The following is a 22276-nucleotide window of genomic DNA, read 5'->3' on the forward strand; positions in this document are numbered from 1 at the left end:
CATTCTGCATTTAACAAGATCTCTTCCCCCTTTCTGTACAGAATGTCTATCTCTATTGAATAATATGAGGCATTTTCTAGGAAGGTAAGGCAGAAAAGACTTAGCTATAAAGATGTAGGTTTAATGGAAGCAGAGGCAGTGATCCTCAGCCAAGCACGGGGCTGAGATCCTAGACTTCAGTTGAAGAGAGGGAGGAGGGAATCACAGGGTAAGTGAGGTCAAGATCATGATGGGGAAAATCACAGAGACAGCTGACCCTAGCTGGTGGGTGCTCATGGACTCTGGCCTGTCAGCTGGAAAACACACACGGGACTGAACTAGACCCTCTGAATGTGGGTGACAGTTATAAGACTAGATGTTTGGGGAGTGCCTGGCATTGGGACCAGGACTTATCCTGGGTGCATAAAATGGCTTTTGGAACACATTCCCTAGGGTGAGATACCTTGATTAGTTTTGACACAGAGATGAAGGACTTGGTCCTGCCATAACTTAGCATGCCAGACTTTTTGACTCCTCAAGGAAGTGAGGCCTTACTCTCTCTGAGGAGTGGATGGAGGGTGGGATTGGAGGAAGTGGGGGGGGTGGAGAAGGAAGAGGGAGGGGGAATTGGGATTGGTATGTAAAATGAAAAAAAAAACTTAAAAAAATAAGTTAATTAAAAAAGATGTATGTTATCAATTCTTCTCACAGCTCCCGGGAATGGACCTGAAGGGGGGTATTTTAGTTGCTTTTTTATTCCTGTGATAAGACACCATGACTAAGGCAATTTGTAAAGAAAACATTTAATCTGGGTATCATAATTCCAGAGGGTTAGAGTATATGGTGATATTGTGTTCCCCAATATAAAGTGTATCCTAATAAATTTATCTGGGGTCAGAGGCAGACAAGTCACTAGATAGACATAGAGGCCAGACAATGGTGGCATACATGCCTTTATTCCTAGCATTCCAAAGGCAAAGATCTATCTGGATCTCTGTGAGTTCAAAGCCACACTTGTAACAGCCAGGCACAGTGACACACACCTTTAATCCCAGGAAGTGATGGCAGGAAGCAGAAAGGTATATAAGGCATGAGGACCAGGAACTAGAGCCTGGTTAAGCTTTCAAGCAGCAGTTCAGCTGAGATCCACTTGGATGGGGACTCAGAGGCTTCCAGTCTGAGGAAACAATACCAGCTGAGGAATTCATGAGGTGAGGTTGGCTGTGGCTCATTCTGTTTCTCTGACCTTTCAGCGTTTACCTCAATACCTGGCTCTGGGTTTGTTTTTATTAATAAGACCTTTTAAGATTCATGCTACAAAAGTCTATTACCACCATGACCAATAACATGGCATCAGGCAGGCAGGCATACATTAGAGCAGTAGCTGAGAGCTTCCATCTGACCCACAAGCGTGAGACGCAGAAAGAAAGAGAGATAACTGGGAATGGCTTGGAAAGCCTACCCCTGGTGACACACCTCCTCTGACAAGGATGCACCTCCCATTCTTCCCAAATAGTTACACCAATTGGGGACCAACCATACAAATATATGTGTTTATAGGGGCTATTCTCATTTAAACCAGCACATTCCCCGCCCTACCCCATGGACTTGTGACCATATCATAATGCAGAATGTGTTTAGTCTAACTTCAAAAGTCCCCCAAATCTTTCACAGTCTCAATACTGTTTCAAAGTCTCTCCTAAGACTCAAGGAAATCTCTTAATTGTAACCCCCTGTAAGAGCAAAAAGCAAATTGCATACCTTCAACATAAAACGGCACAGAATATATAACACCATCCAAAAGGGAGGAAAGGGGGTACAGCGAGGAAACACTGGATCAGAGCATGATCAAAGCCCAGCAGGACAAATTCCAAATCCTCAAATAGTGAAGTTTTGGGTCTGATGACAAAGGGCTTAGATGACTTTGCCCTTTCAACCTTGCTGACTGCAACATATTTCTTTCTCTTGGGCTGGTTCCATGCTCTGCATACAGCTCTCCTTGACAGACATTCCATGGCTTTGGCATTTCCAACATCTTGGGTTCTCCAACACAATTCAGTCTTTCATGGTTTCATGCAATGCTCCCTCTGGCCCTCCCTATAGGGACTCCCTTGCCATACACTTAGCCTTAGCCACTCTCCTTCACTGTGGAAGATTCCACAACCCCTTCACTCCTGCCTCCTTACTGCCTCCAAAGCCAGAACCACAGAGCTAAAGCTGCCAAATTCTGCTGACAGCTTGAGATAGAGTCTGGCCCCATTCTCAAATTACACTTGTATAAGCTTTGGATGTGTGTGTGTGTGTGTGTGTGTGTGTGTGTGTCTGTGTGTGTGTGTTTCTTTAGGAACAGATAATTCCTTAAGACTTTCCATAAGTTGCAAGACTAGCTTAGCTAGGTGGAGTTTCAACACACTTCTTTTCAGAGGACACCATTCTTTTAAATTTAATTTCTCTTCTTTTTTAGTACAAACAAATGCTCCAACATAAAGTTTCCTGGAGCTCTTCTCAAACTGTACATTTTGTATTTCTTTTCACCCTATGTTATTTTTTTTCCACTGTAGATTTTCATAAGAATTCAAACTAATAACCACACAACACAGCTAATATTAGGCTGTCTTGAAATTGCCTCTGCCAACAAATGTAGTCCAAAATTCTTCAATTTAGCTTTAGGCAGATTCTTAGAACAAGGGCAAAAACAGCCACATTCTTTGCTAAAACATCACCAGAATGATTTATAATTGCTAAGACTGTTCCTCTTTGAAATCTCTTAAGGTAGGTCTCCATAACCCACATTGCTCTCAGTAATACCATCATCCAAGCCCCTACTGTCATGGCTCATTAGATGTGACTTACAATGTTCAACCACAATTCTAGTCTGAAGTCCAGAAGTCTTCTACATACCTTCAAACAACAGCTGATAGAGATGACTCAGCCCTTGGAAACTCAGTTTGTTTACTATATAGAGTTGAGTGGAGAGGATGGATTGTGGCATACAGCTAAATAAGGAGGTGGAATTATTATACTTAGAAAAACAGGGAGGAAGGGTTTACAGTATAAAGATGAGACAAGGAGGTAGATTTAGCTAATTTTCATAGGAACAGTCTCTGTAGGGGAGCAGTATCCAGGCTTAAACACTGTGGGAGAAAGCTTTAGCAGACATTTCCTGCACATATTATCAACATCTATGCATGGACCAGAAGCAAAGGCTTTGCCAGTTCTGTTTGGATCTGAGGCTAGAGTCCTTGACATAGTCATTCCCATTTCAACAACACGTATTTATTGAGAACCTTACATGCTCAGGGCTTCCTATGGTAGAAAGACTTCATAAAGGATGTAGCTCAGTGTAGAAAACTTCTACTGCCTCTCAGAAACCTCTGGATTTCTGCAAGTGGGGCCAGCATGTTGTAACTCTTCATTAACTCACAGTCATTGTTTCTCTTGTTGTCACGTTCATTACATGATAGGCACTGGTCTACAAGGGGATAGCAGGGCTTACTATTTTTGTTCTTGTTGCTGTTCTTGTTTTGTGATGCTGACAACAGAACCTGGGGCTTTGCACATGTTAGGCAATCACTCTACTAACTGAGCCACATTCCTAGGCAAAAATGGCAGGTTAAGTGTTCTGTTGAGGACCCTAAATGGGAGGCTACACTTCCCTCTTTCTCACTTTTGGGGAGATGAATCAACTATCTTAACCCTTCAAGTCAGTAAATCCACTGGAAGAAATAACAAATGAAATTGACAGATAAATGAATAAAAAATGTGGCACACATACACACTAGAGAAAAATGGAATTACAATATTTTCAAAATAATGGATGGGACTGCAAATCATCATATTAAGGAAAACAAGCCATTCTCTGAAAGACAAATAAGTACTTTCTCCAATATGTGGAATCTAGATTTAAAACTGTGTGTGCATGAAGTTTGTGAAACTGGAAAGTGAATCATGAGAGAGCAGGAAGATACTGAAAAGAGGGGTGGAGGTGGAAAGAGAAGGTGATGAAATGTATGTGCTACTAAAACAGAATGCAGGACCATCTGAGGGAAGGAAAGGAACCAGACAAAGGGCTATGGGGAGAGATTAGAGGAAAGGGACAGATAAGAAAAAATTATAATGACTTTTACAATATGTACACACGATGAAACCCACTATTTTATATATCAACTTTAATAATGAACAAAAAACACCAGGTGAATTAAACAGACAACAAACAAACAAGTAAGACAATCAGGAGCCTATAGTGTGTTGGTCTTGCCTTTGCCTGTCTATTATCAAAGAACTAATATCTTGAGACGGCACCTGAACTATGTCAGTTGTATAGTTCTTGCAGTTTTCCTGTCAGGGGTCAGTCTACTTTCTCTTAGCGATAAATAGAATAACTTAAGGATCCCTTCTTGCAGCTCATAGCATTCACGGGTCTGGAGCTTTTCTAAATTGGTCCCGAATGTCATTTTCTGTGCTCTAAGGCATTACAAGCTTTGCTAAAGCACACCAATGTGAGGAGTAAGAGACTGAGAACCTACCTTCTATCTGAGATTTCATTTTACTGTGAATCAGGACATCTCAATCAAGTTATTGACAAAGAAAGATAATTCACCAGGGATGCACATCCAGAACAGCCCAAAGACCAAGAGTTCCAGGAACAGGGTGTTTTTTGACCTAACGTGAGGTTAATGTGAGCACATCTTTGCTAATAAGCTTGGCTGATGTAACAAAGTTTGGAGAGAAAAAAGCTGAGAATGTGAAGGTATATTGATGACCTTTATTTGGAAGATGAGCCAACATATGGCAGCCTTAGGAGAAGAGAACTCATCTCACCTTGCAGGTTTGTTCACAGACCTGTACCAAAGAAGACCTTTTCCACCTCTCCACCCATGAAGAATCTGAGATACTACACAATCACGATCAACAGTGTGTGCTGCTTATACCTTTTGCTTGACATTGTAACCATGGCCAACTTCTTTTGGACTAAGCTTCCCTATTCTTTAGGAAAACTAAAAAAATAAAGCAACTTAAAAGCTAGTATGACATTATTTTAAGATGGCTCATGGGAGATGGGACCATTAATTATAAAACTAATTACAGGAAGGGATGTTGAAAAAGTATTTATCATGTATATTTCTGTGTATGTCTGTGCATGTGTATGTAGATGTAAATGAATATACAGGCCAGAAGAGGGCATGAGAAACACTGGAGCTGGTGTTGCAGGCTAGAAACTGAACTCTGGTTCTCTGAGACAACACATGCTCATAACTGCTGAGCCACCTCTCCAGATTTAGGAATGGATTTTATAACAAGTAATACTTGGAAATCTTATACCAAATATCCAATTTACAACTTCCTTGTGCTCTATATGCATCAGACTTAGCAACATGAAATTCAACATCTGTTTCAGTAGCCAACACACTGCAATTTCTTCTCTATCCCTTTTATCTCCCCTTACCTCTACAATATCCTCTTGGACAGTTGAACCATTGTAAATATTTATTGCTACATTATAGCTCACATTAGTTGATTTATGGTAGTTTTTAACCTCAAAGTAATCTCAAAACAATCTTGCCTATTGTCATAGTACATTCCTTGATAGGTTTTAGTTCCAACTTCGGCAGTAATCTTCTATGGATATCCCATATGTCTGGCCTGGTACATTATATTTGATTTTCAACTGTGCTACCAGATAATTGCACAGCTTTCCTTTATATATGAGAATCAAAGTATGTGAGCTGACTATACACCTCCTACCCTGTGTGTGTGTGTGTGTGTGTGTGTGTGTGTTTGTATATATGCATGTATGTATGTATGTACATAGATATAAATGACTTTATAGGCTTTCAGTATCTTAACTAGCATTTCTCCCAGAATGAAGTCCAAAATTCTTAACAGAGTTCACAAGTCCTTCAGTTATCTGAACTTCTGCCTCTGTTTCCCAATTAAGATTCTTATGAGATGAACCAATTTTATTCATTAAAAAAATTCCCAGAACCTAGTATGATGTCTTGTGTGTAGTAGTAAATATTCACATATTTACATTGAATTAAATTGTATAGAAAACAGAATTTGGGGAACCAAATCTTGACAGCGTTCAAGTCCATTGTGAACTAGTTATCTTTGGTGCCATTTCAGGCCAGTGATGTAATTTTTGTTAGCCTGGAGAAATTCTCCTCATGCCTCCTCTTGCTCAGTTGGTGAGGATTATACCTGCTGCTACTTTATTCTAGGAACTGGATAGCCTTCTGCCTTGTTTTGTGTGGAGTGACTCTTTTGACAGACCCTGCAGCTCTGACCCTTTAAGCAGTAGAGGTGTCCTGGTGTTTTCACTCGGCAGTGGATCGTGATATTTAGAAACCCCTTCATTGAGCTCCTTTGATTCTCCAGGGATGCCCATAATAAATATTTGCATTATTAAAAGAGTTATGAGCACAGTATTAAAAAAATGAGTACACAAGGAAGTCACCACTTGGCTTTTGATTATGTCTGCCCAAATGAAAAATGAATGAACGTGCAATTAATAATGAATGTCCTTGTGTTCTTGTTTTAATTTGAACTCATCAGAGGATGTTAAAGTGGAGCTGACTTTTGCTTTGCTGTTTTATTAAAGGCAGACTGTGGCCCTCATGTAACTTCATAAAGCAAAGTATCCTAATGTCTGTATTGCTTCTTATTAGCTGTTCCTTTCCTGCATGTTATTTATTCTTTACCAGCTTCAGCATCTTCATTTCCAAATGGATATGAGAATATATATCATAGGTTTTGTGTGGTGTGTGTGCACCTGTGTGTGTTCTTGTCCATGGAGGCCAGAGGCTGTTAATGCTCTTGTTTATCACTCTCCACTTTATCTTTTGATCTAAAATCCTTCGGAGAACTTTGAGTTTGTCATTTTGGCTAGACTGGCTTGATATGGAGCCCCCAAATTCAAACTGCTTTACCATCTATACCAGCACTGGTGTTTCAGATACATGCCACCACGCCAAGCTTTTCCATTAGTACTTGGGATTAGAAATCAGTTTCCTATGCTTACTCAGCAAGCATTCTACCCATTGAGCCATCTCTCCAACCCCTATAGATTTTTTTAGATGACATTAAATGAAATTGTTCAATGTGTATACATATACACACAACTGACAATATTTTGGTTTATCCTCCTCCATTGTGTTGCATTAGGCAATCTAGTCTAGAATTTCCTACATTTTAGAGATGAGGCAATATTTCCTGCTTTCAGAATTGAAATAATCTGTCAGAGAACACTTAGCTTTCTGAAATTCCTCTGTAACATTTTTAGCTGAGACGAATATGTCAAAGAAAATCTCTTGCAATACTGTGTAGCCTTCAGAGAAGAAATGAGTATTATATTTGAAGCTATTGATTAATGTATGAGCGGAATATGACAATTCCTGCTTCTTTGGAATTTCTTTCTTCTTTTGACTGGTATGACTACAGCTGTATTTTTCATCAGGAACATGTCCTTTAAAACCTGTCTGGACTTCTGTGTCTCAGCAGCTGAGAGAATGGATCTCTTTAACATAGTGCTAAGGATCCTGTCTGTGTGTGGTCACTCTTGGTTCTTTATGTGCAAGTCTACAAAGTCAGTATCTCTTCAGGATCTGGGATGCTCTTTCTTGTGGTTACAAGACAGTATAAGTTTGTAAACATTTCCCACAGTGCTGAATGGCACAGTAGAGAATTAGCCACTTGTTTTGGTAAGTATTTAATGTTATTAACAATTTAATATGATTTCCCAGAGATATGTAGAGATGATGGGGAGGTGCTTACAATTTATTGCTATCAACAAAAGAATTGTCTCTGAAACCAGAAGCAGCTACTCTGACAGTGAACTTGAAGACAACCTAAGTACATCAGTTATATTTTCTTTCTACTTGAGTACTTGTTTCCAGGGTGTACTTCATAAGACTGAATCTCTCAAGGCATGGTATAATTTTTATATGTTCTCTGTGTCATTAGCATTTTATAGTGTTGGGAGCATGAATTGAAAAGTGGATGAATCCTTTGGACTCTGTTTCTGATTTGAAGTAGGTTTACACTGTACCCTTTTGCAATATTTCCTATGGAAACTTGGGAAACATAAATTGATGGCTGAAGGGTGTGCTCCCCGAGAGCCTCATTCTTCCCCCAAATTGTGACTATATCTAAATGTGTACAGAAACATTTTTCCACCTCTTCTCCAATATGAATGGGTAGGAGATGTGCAAGTGTACCTGTTTTGTATATTTGTATTTTTGTTGGTAATACTGTATATTCAGTATATACAGTATGTACAATATCATATATTTGTTGGGACACAACATTGTACAGATTATTGAAGTAAAACTTGATTGCCATATAGGTTTTGACACTGAGACTCTGAATTATAACTCATACCCAGAAGTGAGGGGCTTCAATCCTCTGGATATATTATAGATACTGACAATTGGGAAAGCTGGGAACAATTACAAGATATTGATAAAGTGAGAGCATACCATGGTTGGAGGGATTCTTATCATATTTAAATGTGAGCTAACAAAAGGCTCCATATGAGGGAGGATGGATGAATCATGCTGTAAATATTCTTAAATGTTCTCTAGTCGGCCTTACACATTAGAACACAGGAACCCAGAAAGTTTTTATATAATATTTTGGTTATCTTAGTACTTTTCAAAAAGTAAGATGAGGCTTAACAACTGTCTGTTAAAAGCTTATTCTAAGTTCAAGATATACAGAGACAGTAAATGAGGTAGATAGGGTCTCTCCCAGGAGCAAAGGAAGTATTGTGTCCGAAAAGTAAAGCTCTGCCAGTTGCTTTTGCAACAGGAAGCTAAATCTCTTCTTTGCTTGCTGCAAGTGTATTTGGTCATTTCTCAGATGAAATTAAAATGCTACAAGAATTCTCACCAACCTAGTAAATTCTCACATCAGGGCCTCATGACCAACTGTCTGAAAAAGAAGAACTAATTCAGTGTTCTTTATTTGGGCATTGGACGGGTGCCTCTGAAGACAGGAAGGAAGGATGGGAGAAAGTGAAGTGAAAAGGAGAATGTCTTTGGGGAGAGAAAGAGAGAAAAAAGAAACCAGAGGGGGGAAGGAAGAATAGTAGAGCGATAGAACAGGAAGAGGGGAAGAAAAGGAAAACTAGGTGAGGAAGGGAAGAGACAGGTAGCCACAATGGGATTTCCCAGAGAAAAATACCAGGTAAAGTATGCTAGTTTGCCCTTAATTAGTGTGGGAAAAATAGATGAAGTGAACATTTCCCCCTTTGAACAGAAACAGAAGTTTCTACCATTTGGAATTAGAACTGTTTACAAGACAAACTAAGCTCCATGTGAACCACACTTTCAGGATTCCTGCACCCAGTCTTTCACCACATTGTGTAGCCACTTAAGAAAAACTGGCTCCAATTAGGGAGCTCCTGTCGAGCGTCTTATTTATCAGCTTCCAGAACAGCTGTGAGCCATTCAGAGTGGCACCAGTTTTTCCTCATTACACTCTCCTTAGAATTACAGATGTGCCAGGCTCATCCCCAGGGAACTACGTTCTAGTAAACACATCATTCTGTGTGTCGGGGATTCTCTGAAATAAGCTTTTGAACACAGGCTGACATGGTCAGTTTAAATTGGCTTAAGGGACTTAAAGATACCCCCTTGCAAATACCCCTTATAATTTTTTTGTGGGGGAAGGGGAACCTCTATACAGGGATTTTGTGTGTGTGGACCAAAGAACAGAGCTGGTTAATGTGACACATTTTTGTTTTTAATCAGCTTTACCAAAAGAGTTGTACTGGGAATTTGGAAAAGAGGAATCACCGCTGGAAGTGGGCACTTTATTGTGATGAATTTATTTAATCAGAAGGTAAGGGAGGAGCAGAGGAAGGGAAAGAGTGAATCAACACATTTCAGGTAATGCACGTGTTTTTGCTTTGATGGTACAAACAGCTGAATGCTACAGTCTTGTTTAGTGAGTGCCACTCTTGGAGAATAACTTGGGAGGAAATCACAAACAAGCTCAGAATCTAAGGTTCTCTCCTCACTAGGACTTGCTCTCAAGAGCAATTCATTCTAAGTATTAATGGGCACAGCCATAGATGCATTTATTATTGCTCAAGAGAAGAAAGTTCTTATATCAGCAGACATAGAGAGATCTGGAGAAAAGAAACAATCCACCCAAGATAGAAGAATCTGTAAAGAAAGAAAAATACAGCAACAGTGTCGAATCAGTCATTGATTCTTTCACATATCTCTATAGTTGCAGCTCTGGGTGGTACTCATAGGGTTTTGTTTCAGCCATGTGGTCTGGAACAGCCAGTGAAAAATATCTGACACCAACACGGATACAAGAAGCACTTGAACATTAGAGGATTCCTTCCTTTCCTGTTGTTGGGAACCCTGTAGCTACTGTGTGAAGAATCCTAGGTTAACCTACAGAAAACTTCTTACCCCTAGATTTCAGCAGAGATCCACAGAGTCTGCTGGCCACAGTGGTTGCCCAGGTGATCTCCAGAAAGCTTAGCTAAGTGATTAATTGCTGTGTAGATCTCTTGGATCTTGAGATCTTCTAAACAACAAAAGCTAACTGTTACGGGAAGCCGGATAATAATGTGTATTGGTATTTGTGTTGGCCATGTATCTTTTTTTTTTTTTTGGTTTTTCAAGACAGGGCTTCCCTGTGTAGCTTTGTGCCTTTCCTGGAATTTGCTTGCTAGACCAGGCTGGCCTCGAACTCACAGAGATCCTCCTGCCTCTGCTTCCTGAGTGCTGGGATTAAAGGCGTGCGCCACCACCGCCTGGCTTATGTATCCTTTTTTTAACCTATTGTTTTCTGCACACTGTGTGATACCTTGGAAAATAAGACAACCTTTTATTTGTACTGGGAACTCCTAACAGTAATAAAGTTAAAATATAAATATGGCCATGGGTGAACTAGTGCAGTGCATTCTGGCAAATATGTACTTAGGTGGTTTTCTTGTTTAGAATCAGAGTGAACATACATGAACATTATGTTTAGGCCAATCATTCCACATGGCCTTTGATACAATCAAGAGGTGGGGTAACCATGGACTACCCGAGAATAATGCAGATATTTTATAATGTGCCGTTTTGTAATAAGTACACTCTAACAATAAAGAGCGTAATATAAATGCACAAATTACTAACTTAATTATCATTATGAAATATTATTTTCTGTGAACAATTATATATTGTAAACTTTATGACTGGCAGGCAACACAGTGGAGTTTTATAGCATCAGCACCACACCCAAGTGAGTAATGTGTTGCCCCACAGGGTTGTGACAGCTATAGCAGGTGACTGGAATTTTTCAACTCGATTTAATCTTTTGGAGCTGTCATTCCATATGCTGTCATCCTTTGACTAGCTATCATTATGTGTAACATGATCATATTCTTAAAAAGGATAAGACAATGATATTGAGGTAGGGTGTGTTGACTCTCCGCTTTGGCTATTGTGAATGCTGTGATAAACGTGGGAATGCATATTTTTGACACACTCTTTTCATTCCATTGGATATATATCCAGTGATAGAATTGCTGAGTTAATATAACTGTACTTATATATTTAAGTTTTGAGGAACTTCTAGACTGGAAATCCATTATTCTTGAAATTCAATTCTTGCTTTTTGAAAGGTAACATATAACCAAGGACTACACTCAATGGCCCACCCTACACTGGGAGAAACTATTCAGTATTTAAAAGGCAGCATCCCTCTGATCCCTAAAGGACCTCCCTTAAAGAAATAATTGATTTATGTCATCAAAAACTAAGTATTTAAGAAGATGTCTCAGACCCTGGCTAACAGCAAAGTATATGGGTTTCCCAGGAGTCCCAGCTGCAAAAGGATCATTGATTTTTGACCTTTGGGGATGTTTCATCTCTTTCTTTCCTCTTTAAAAATTCACCTGATGTTTCATTATGCACATGGGCAGCATGAAGAGGGAGAGTGTAAAACTAGGGGATGAATGGTACAGTTCTCCTGGAGTTTATTTAGTGTATATTGATGCATGGACCTCTTGGGTATATTGAAGTGGGAAAAATGTAAACAAATAAAATTCACTGAGTCTGGACAGATATACTTCTGTTATAGGTTCCAAGTCTGCTTCTGCTTAATTTAAAAAAAATTCCAAATAATGAAAATAAGCTACCTAAAAAGCAAATTACTGACTCTGCACCCAGTCACAACATATCTTTATTTCAAAATTACCCACATAGTCTCAAATTAGAATATAATTTTTATGAGATTTTAATTATGTAGGTCCAGATTTTTTTCCAAAATCTTTTTTTCAAATAATCCCTCTTTAATTTGTTTTGACAAAATTTGAGTGCTGGAGAACTATCTACTTCGTGCATATTGAATGTCATAAGGGCATCTGAGATAGTATAAATAAAATCTTATATTGACATTAACTAAAAGATCTAAAAATGTCTTTTTCTAAACATGTAAGGGTTAGATAACACCTGAAAACAAATGAAAGCCAACTCCTTACTCATTTGAAAATACTGTTTTAATGCTGATGTATGACATGCTCATTGTATTTTGTCATACAACAATGACAAGACCTCAGTGGCTGACAGTGCAGGCGTATATCTTACTGTCTATGAATCTGTGCATCTCCAGACGATGGTGGCTTCTGGGTTGTAGGTCCCTTCCACCTGTTTGTTTATTCACCTTGGACCTGTAGCAACCTGAGGCATGTTTTCTCCAGGACAGATGGCAAAAGTGAAAGAGGCTGTGGCAAGCAAACAACTCAGTTAAAGCCTCTGCTCTTGCCATGTCCCCTAACGGTTCCTTTTACAAAGCCGGTCAAGTGACCAAGCCTAACATCAATTGCCTACTGCACTCTCCTACGCAGAGGCAAAGTTGACTTAAATTAGACTACATTTTTAATTTATACCTAATACTAAATTATGCTACTTATATATCTAAATAAAACTTATCTCAGAGTAGTTGTTATTTTAAAAAAGGCATACTATGTTCATGTATCTCAATCAGACAATATAGTCCCAAAGAATAAATCTCATCTTATTCTTAGTGTCCATTTGTCCACAGCATTGATAGAATTAGGTGCCAATAAACAAGAATTGAAATGAATTTAAGCCTGAGAAGGTGCACATCTCTAACCTCAGCACTTAGGAGTCAGAAGAAAGAGGAGTATGAAGTTGAGACCAGCCTTGGCTATATAATAAGACCTGTCTGGCAAACAAACACCAAACAAACAAGAAAATCAGTAAAATAATCCTGATAGTCACACTGAAAATCAAGTCAAAGGACTGAGCAGAGAACTTTTGTTCATTTCACCCGAGGATATAATGCAAGTGTTCTGTAAATACACTGCATTAGAAAGGCTCGTGCTTATTGTCCCAGAGCTACAGTCATTACAGAGTTCATTTCAATCTGTTGTCAATGTTAATGTCAATGCCAGTGGAAAAATCCAAAACCGATTTAATAACCATGGTTTCTCAAACTGTTTCAACCCTCTGCCCTAATCATCACCTGTGTCTGGGGGTTTTATTGCTGTGAAGAGACTTATGACCATGGCAATTCTTAGAAAGGAAAACATTTAATGGAGGCTGGCTTACAATTTCAGAGGTTTAGTCCATTATCATCACAGTGAGAAGCATGGCAGCATGCAGGCAGACATGGTGCTAGAGAAGGAGCTGAGAGTTCTGCATCTTGATCCTCAGGCATCAGAAGGAGACTGTGTCACTAGGCTTAGTTTGAGCATATAAAACCTCAAAGCCTGCTTTCACAGTGACACACTTCCTCCAACAAGGCCACACCTACTCCAAAAGGCCACACCTCTTATTAATCCCACTCCCTGTAAGCTAAACATTCAAACAGGAGTTTATGGGGGGCATTTTTATTCAAACCATTACAATCTGGAAACAAGATTCTATTCATCCCATTCATAATTACACTTTAAGTAAATATGAACAACACGTGCACACATACCACATATAAACACACATACCTACTTGTTCTTATGTATGTAAAAATAGTTGTGTTCTGAGAAGAAATACCCACAGGGGAAATGGATAGTAAACTTTCATACCCATCCAAGTCTGGGGGATAGGGAGTATTGGTGATAGTCTCTGCTATGTCAGACTTAACCAAGGACCATCAAAACTATTCAGTATTGTAAGGAGCAGAGATATCTGTCTGTATCTCAAGACTAGCTTTTAAAATAAATCATAAAAAGGCTTCCATATGCAGACATGATTTTGAGTCTGAGCTGTGTCATTTTGTATGTTTTCTTGAGTACATGAGTATGTGTTGTATGACTGCGTCCTAGATGTGTGTGGGTGTGCTTGTCCATGTGGGTTTGTGTGGAGGCCAGACGCTGAGTCTCACTGTTTTGCACAATTACCTTTGTACCCTGTTTCTTGAGTCAGGCTCTCCCAGTGAGCCTGAAGCTCACAGATGAGCTTGATCAACAGGTCAGCAAGCTCTGATGCTCTGCTTGTCACCACCACTCTCTGACATTAAGGTGACAGATGCATGCCACCACGCCATGTTTTACAGGAGTGCTGACTCAGCTATTTGAACTTGTGTGGTGAGCACTTACTGACAGAGCCATCTCTTTAGGCCCTGTTTTTTTTTTTATTTATTGGCATATATATTAATTGTACAAAGTAATTACGATTCCCCCATACTACCATAGAATGTGCTTTGATCATGCTTGTCCCCCATATTACTTTATCTTCCCTCTGTTTTAGCATATTTTCAATTATAACAAAGTTACACTATCTGAGCCTTTGTTCCTTTATTTCTAAAATTATTAAGAAGTGTTATTCTAAGGATTTATGAAATACCCAAGTCAAGTGCTGGATAAATTTTATTCCCCCAAATGGCCACATAGAATTAAAGGGGATTTGAAGACTGATCAAATTCATAGCTTCAGCATTATTCTAAAACTAAGGTAGGAGTAAGACACACACCTTCTCTTTTGAGCATACTTGCTGCTAATAAATGTGTTAGTGACTGAACACCCATCATTCACATACCCTTATAAGTCTACCATGAAAACCAGAATATTTTAGTTTATTGGTCTAGCAAAAATTCATGAGCTTTGGTGCCTGAAATTCATTTATTGGGTGTATACATTTGAGAGATTTTTTTCCAATTCTTGATTTCCTGACTAGCTAGTAATGATTGTACAATAACTTTTGTTAGTTAAATTAGTTTTTTTGACAATTCCAACATGTACAAAATGCATTCTGTTTACTTCCATCACTCAGCCTTGCTCACCTTAACCCCACTCCTCTCAACTCCCTCCTTATGCATTCCCTTCTCTTACTCATAAATTTGTGTTTTCTTTTGTGATTTGTTGAGTTTACCCAAGATATCCTGAATGACCCTGTGTTTAGAACTGTCCATTGAACACAGTTTGACTCATTTGTGGATATAGAACTGAAGACAATGACACCCATGACCTCAAAATCAATCAATGTCCTGTAATTCAACAATGAAGGTTAGTCCCCAAGATCCACATCTTTCCCACGACTAACAGGGATTCAGGCACTATGTTAAGCTTCTCAGCATGTTTATTCTTTAATTTGTCTGATCATCTCTGAAACATTAGTCACTACAGAAACACTGAGTATAGAGAAGTAAATGCCTATTTCATCCCAACCTTCACTCCTTCACTCAGAAACAGGAGATGTGATTTTACTTCTGTTACTTTCTTATCTTAAAATTAGATGTGAATAGGAAATAGGTGAAAGGATCTGGGTGATATAAAAATTAAGTGAGAAAAGCATTTAACTAGGGGAAAAAGATGTGTACTCTAGTGGTGTTTTAGTTGAGATTTAAATGAAATGTAGCTAAACAAAATACATTCTGAACATGGAAGACAGAATGCTTGAAGGTCATAGGAAAGTTCTAATGCCCCTTAAAATGAACCTTAAAATGTGGTGCTACTTAATCATGAGAAAATCATTCTAATGCTTATAATTCTACGATAAATACTACTGAAAGACAGTGGAAGAATGCAATATTTATTTCTTAGCAGCTTTAAATATTTTGTTAATTTTCTGAAACTTTTCTCTTCAGTTCTCTGTAAATGTTAACGTTCTTTAAAACATTAAAAAATTTTTTATGTGTATTTGGCTGCCTGCAGGTCTGTGTACAATGTGCATGCCTGGTGCCCGTGGAAGCCAGAAGAAGGTGTGGGTCTCCAGGAATGGTAGTTACAGAAGGTTGGCAGTGACCATGTAGATGCTGGGATCAAAACAGGGCCCTCCGGAAGAGTGGAAGGTGCTCTTAAACTCTGCTCCAGCCCCAAATCTTGGTGCGCCTGTGTTTCTCATTGTTCAATCTGTGTATGGTTCACTACGAGGAAGAAGGAGGTAATGTGGAAGAGAAATGATGAGGATGAAGTCCCTGCAATTCACTTATTTCATTTAATGCACAGAATAATCCAGAAATTTTAGATATCTACAGAACTTACATTTTCTCATGTTTACCCATAAAAAAGAAGTTGTTGTCAAAGTGTGAGTTATATGAATTAGACTGAGTCTAGTTTTCTTTCTTTCTCCTGGATAGATAGGATGACCATGTTTCCACATTTTCTTTACAGTTTGATTGGGATCATATGAATGCAGGTTCTGATGAATGCAATGGAGAAGACACAGGTTCCTCCTTGCAAGGTTGGCTGTAAACTCAGCTGCCCAGTTCTCTGTGCCATGTCTCTTCTTCCCATAGCAATGGTGGAGATCGCCTGTAATGTGTAGTTCTCAGGAAAAGCCTGCATCTCTGAGGCACCATATGGAGAAGAGCCGGCATCTAAAGTACTGTGTCTTGTCACCTGAACAGATCATCTTGAAGCACTGAATTGAGGATTATTGTTGTAACAGATTACTCCTCATATACAGACCAATACACCAACTCTATGCACACCAGAGGCTTTTTTTGTTACAAAAGATTTTCACATCATTTAATTTTAATTTTTGAAGAAGCTGTCAGATCTCATTTTCTATCTCCCCTTTAGAACAGTATTTTGCAATCTATCTTACTTTCCTAATTAAAAATCCATTTTTGGGATCATCTTACAATGAATCAAGTAGGAGGGTGTTTGAGATATAAAAGTTCTCATAATTCATTAGGTTAGGCTTTAACCATAAATGATATTTGAATACAAGTGATATTTCCTTCTTTAATCTTTTTAAGTAAAGAAAGGATTAATGCCCTGGAAATATGAACAAAAGAGATCCCACTGAAGACAAAGAAAGCTATTATGTCAGACTCATTTTGCACAAAAGAATATGTAAATGCATGTTCTTTCCTCCCTCTCTCCCTACCCTCTCTCACCTCCCCTCTCTCACACACATATACATTGCTTCTAAAGTACATGCCATTTCCATTGAATGATCTCCTAATGGAAAGCAATATTCAATAAACTGTGATATATCGATCTGAAGTCCTTTTGGTAAATATCCAGGAGTCATGTGGTAGATCCATTTCTAGTTATTTGAGGAACCTCCCTACAATACTCATATTGGAAACAACTTATACAAGCTAATGTGATGGGCGGCCACGTGAGGAAAGAAGGTCTCGGAGTGGAAAAACAAAGGCCACGGTTCACAAGCCAACTTTTCCCACGCCATCTGCACAGTAATAGTTGACCACAACAAAAGGCAGTCTTGACATCTAGGCGTAGGTTAGGTTAACTAGATGCATGCTGATTTTCTTTCTTTTCCTCATCCTACATGATGACTGTATCCCAGACAGGAAAACTACTGAAAGAGTAATGCTTTCTTTTCAAATAGCTTTGTGCGATAATCTAATATTTCTCTTTTCAATTCTTATACATTGGGAATTATATATCTTTGCAGATTTAGTCCTCTAAGGGATACACCGATTTTTTTTCTTTGTCTTTGGTCAGCTACCTCCCATGGGTCTAAAACACTTGTTCCGAACTTTAGTCGCTCCAAACCTACTAATTTTATAAGACTCTTTGTTGGTCAATTTGCTGGCTGCTTCTTGCTTAGGATTGGGGGTTACTCCACACATCCCCACATGCTACCAGGTCATGGGCCTTCTGTTTCTTCATTGAGAGAAAATTTTGCCCTCTTTCTGGACAGAGATTAATGTGTCTTCTTAGACTGTCAGGCTCATTTCTTGTACTTCATCTAAGAACTTGTTTGCTTTGGGACGCTCGTGCATTCCCAGGCTTTCCTTCCGTTTCTTCCCTTCTGAAGCCTGTCAAACAGCAAAGTCCTTTTGTGTGGGGATGAGATCAAAGGTTTCCCATTTCTTCTGTTTTGCAATCTCTCTTTCTGGGATTAGCAAGCCCCCTTACCAACAATATTCTCAACCGTGCTACATGCTTTTCTTTGAAGTTTATTGTGGCTTACTTCCTTAGACTCCACCGGAAAGGGCTCTGAGAAACCATCTATCCTGCACTAACGTCGCAGGACTCCGTTCACTTCTCTGCAGTGTTCGATGCCATGGTCCCATCTTGAAAACCATCTTTTCTTACTGCTTTGTACCTCTTCTGTTTGTTTCATTCTGTTTCGTTTTTTATTTCAGCACCCTATCAGATGCTCTTCTGTCACCATTTTAAATAATATTTGGTAAAGCTCTGCTATTGGCCTTTGCCTTTTCTCTCTCTCTATTTTTTTTTATAAACTTTAAATTTCCACATTAGGCAGAGCTCAGGGAAACCCGCAGAAGAAGGGGAAGTTGGATTGTCAGAGCCAGAGGGGTTGAGGACACCAGGAGAACATGGCTCACCGAATAAAGTAAGCTGGGCTCCCAGGAGTTCTGAGACTGAACCTCAATCGTGGAGCGTGTATGAGTCTGCACTAGGTCCCCTACGCATATACTGTGTTGTTTAGCTTGGGCTTTGTGGGAGACTCCAAGCAATGGAAGTGGGATGTCTTTGACTCTTGCCTGCTCCTGGGACCTTTTTCCTCCTCCTGGGTTGCCTCATTCAGCCTTTACATGAGGGCTTACGCCTAGTCTTATTGCATGTTAGGTCATGTTTTGTTGATATTACCGGGAGACCTGCTCTTTTCTGAAGGGAAACAGAGGCGCAGTGGGAAGGGGACTGGAAAGAGGGGTAGGAGGAGAAGCTGCAATTGGGATGTATTGTTTGAGAAAAGAATACATTTTTAAAATATTACCTTTTAAAATAAATTTCTTTAATTTTAAAAGAAATTTAATTTTTTTTAAATTAAAAAAGGAAAAAAAAATAAATTCCTTTATTTTCACCATAACCTACATGCAAGTATTTCCCAGATTCCCAAAATTGAAGACCCAGTCCTCTATAGAGCATTTGCAATCTGGATATCCAACGGCTATCTCCAACTTGTGTTCAAACTTCAAATCTATTTTCATTCCACCCCAAGTTCCTTTATATCATAACTTTGACAACTTTGTCCTGCTTTTAAAATTACTTAAATGTTCTAAATCTCAGTTTTTCCATTTATGAAATGAAATAATGCTCTTTAGTAGAATAGAATGCTGGAGTAATGAGAGAAAACTAGTATTTATTGCTTATTGGTTATGTCCAGGTGCCAATAGAGCTAATATTTTTCAAGAATTGTTATTTATTGGAGGAAAGGAGAGTCTGGAAATGGTTATTACCGCTGCAACTAGGATCCTGGGATTTGAAGCTCACTTTCTTTTTAATTTCATTCTTAGTGAAGCATAGAACATTAGTGTCTATGCCAGATATTGCTTCCCTGGGAGAGAGAAAAGCCATTTTTCCTAGTCACAGAATCTCGGGTAGTTTTAGTCTCCTTTGTTCTTTAAGGAAATCCTTGAGCCTATGGGAGAATGCATGTTGTGTGTCAAGTCTGCATGAGTGTTAAGTCTGCCATCCTGGATTCTTAGTTTTCATAATTAACATTTAAATAATTATCCCCAATTAAATGCATCTGTGAAAGCTATTATTCAATTATCTGATCATAGCCCATCACCTGGTGGAATGAAAGAAGAGAAACATGTGACTGTTTCTGAATTGTGGGGTTAGATACCCAACTCCCTCTGTAGCTGGAACAAGGGTTTGGCATGAACTTGGCAAGGGCTTGCTCTCACAAGAAAGACAATACAGTTAGCACTTGCCTTTCAATATGAATCCCTGACCAGGGCCTTCTAAGTGGATCCCAGAATATCATGAAATAATTTGGGTTTCTTAGTATTTTGTAAAATCTTGTCCTTCATCTCTTGGGGGTTCAGCAGCAACAGGTCCAGTGGGTTCACAAGTCAGTGGTACTGAAATGGCTTCCTTTAGTTTTTGTTTAACTATGCATTATGTGGTGAATTTTGTCACCAATAAAACCTTTCCAGAAGAAAAAAAAATCATGAAGGCAAGCATGTAAACATAAACAAAACAGTAAGTACTATTCAAAGAATTAACAGACCTCCCTGAGGGCCATTATCAACTTTTTGTATATTAAAAGATCTTTGAGAATTGAAGCTTTTCAAAATAAAAGAAGGAACAAAATTCATTAACTATGTATCTTTTTGTGTGATAAGAAGACATTTACGCTGGGCAGTGGTGGCACACACCTGTAATCCCAGTACTTGGGAGGCAGAGCCAGGTGGATCTCTGTGAGTTCGAGGCCAGCCTGGGCTACCAAGTGAGTTCTAGGAATGGCACAAAGGTACACAGAGAAACCCTGTCTCAAAAAAACAAAAAAACAAAAACAAAAACAAACAAACAAAAAAGAAGACATTTACGCCAATTTCTTTACTCAATATGACTGGCTTTCTCAAACATTCCTTTTTAAGTATTTCATTTAATATTCATACATGCATATATTGTGTTTGAATCAAATCCACTTCCATCCCTTCTCCTCAAATTCCTCCCCGTCTCTACCACCACTTTCCCCTCCCAACTTTATATGCTCACTTTCATCATCTCTTTCTCTTTTTCAAAAAATGCCACCAAGTCCATTTAGTGATTCCTGTCTGTGCGTGGGTGTGAGGTCATCCTCTCAGGTCTGAATCCAGAAGAAAACTGACTTCTCTCTTCTAGCAACCATCACTTGACAATAGTTCCTCAGATAGGGTGGGACTTCCTGAACCTTTCCCTCATCCATACTCATATTTTGGCTGGCTTTATCTGGTGCATGCAGTCCCAGCCTGTTTCAGTTTATGGGTGCAACTGCACCATCATGTCCAGCAATTACTGTTTTGCTGCAGACATCCACGCCCTATGCTCTTTAGATCATTCCATCTCCTCTTCTATGATGATCACTTAGCCTTGGGGGCAGAACCTGAGACATAAATGTCCCAGTTCGAGCTGAGCACCCCAAAACATTTTATTCTTTGCAGCGGTTGTGAGTCTATGTATTCATTGCCATCCACTACAAAAAGACTCATTTATGATGAGGGCTGAGATAAGCACTAATATAATATAATAAGAACTTGGAGGACAGTTTATTACTATGTCCATTTGTAGAATGATAGTATTATGTTCTCCCCTGTGGCCTGTTCCTCAGTCTGCTACATGTTTTTGACCCAGTTATCAGTACCACACATAGGTTATAGCTTGAGCAGTGGACTTCAAACCCAATTAGAAAGTGCTTAGTTACTTCCAAAACATTTGTGCTACTATTGCACCAGTAGGCATATCTTGCTAGGTCAGTCATTACTGTATCTCACAGGGCTCATAGCCAGGCAAAACTAATATTGACTTTTCTCCCTCAGTATCATGCATAGAATCTTCCAGCACTATGGAAGGTACCCAAAAGGAATAAAGCTTCCATATAGGAACCTGCCTGATTTTCCATGTTCTATGACTCATGTATGTGGTACCTTTAGCAATAGGGTTTTACCATTGTGCTCTGGAGAGTAACCAAGAGTAATGGTAATAGCCTGTAATCTTTGGAGTGTGTGTTTATAGGCTCCTGCTTACCAACAACTCAAAAAGGGGTAACTCAAACTTGGTACTGACATTTTTGATAGCCTGTGGTGTCTGGGTAGTGATTGGCACCCATTCTAAGTTAACACCATTTAGAACTTATATACATATATGTACATATACTTTATAAAGCATATGCACACACATATATACTTTGGGAAGCTTCTATAGCAGTAGACTTTTATATGTATTTTCAGAGTTCTTTAGTGTTTGTATCCCTTCACATACTCCCTCTTTTATTTGACCCTCACACCCCTAACCTATTTAACCCTTCCTGTTCTCTTTTTCCACTTTCCTCCTTATTAGCACCTATATTATACTACCATTTCCTTAAACCTCACTCCACTTTACTTATTAGCTTCCTGCCTTCTGTGAGGACTTCAATATAAATGCACACACACCTAAAGATTCAAAGCTAGC

Source organism: Onychomys torridus, chromosome 5, assembly GCF_903995425.1.
Source record: "Onychomys torridus chromosome 5, mOncTor1.1, whole genome shotgun sequence".
NCBI classification, from domain to species: Eukaryota; Metazoa; Chordata; class Mammalia; order Rodentia; family Cricetidae; genus Onychomys; species Onychomys torridus.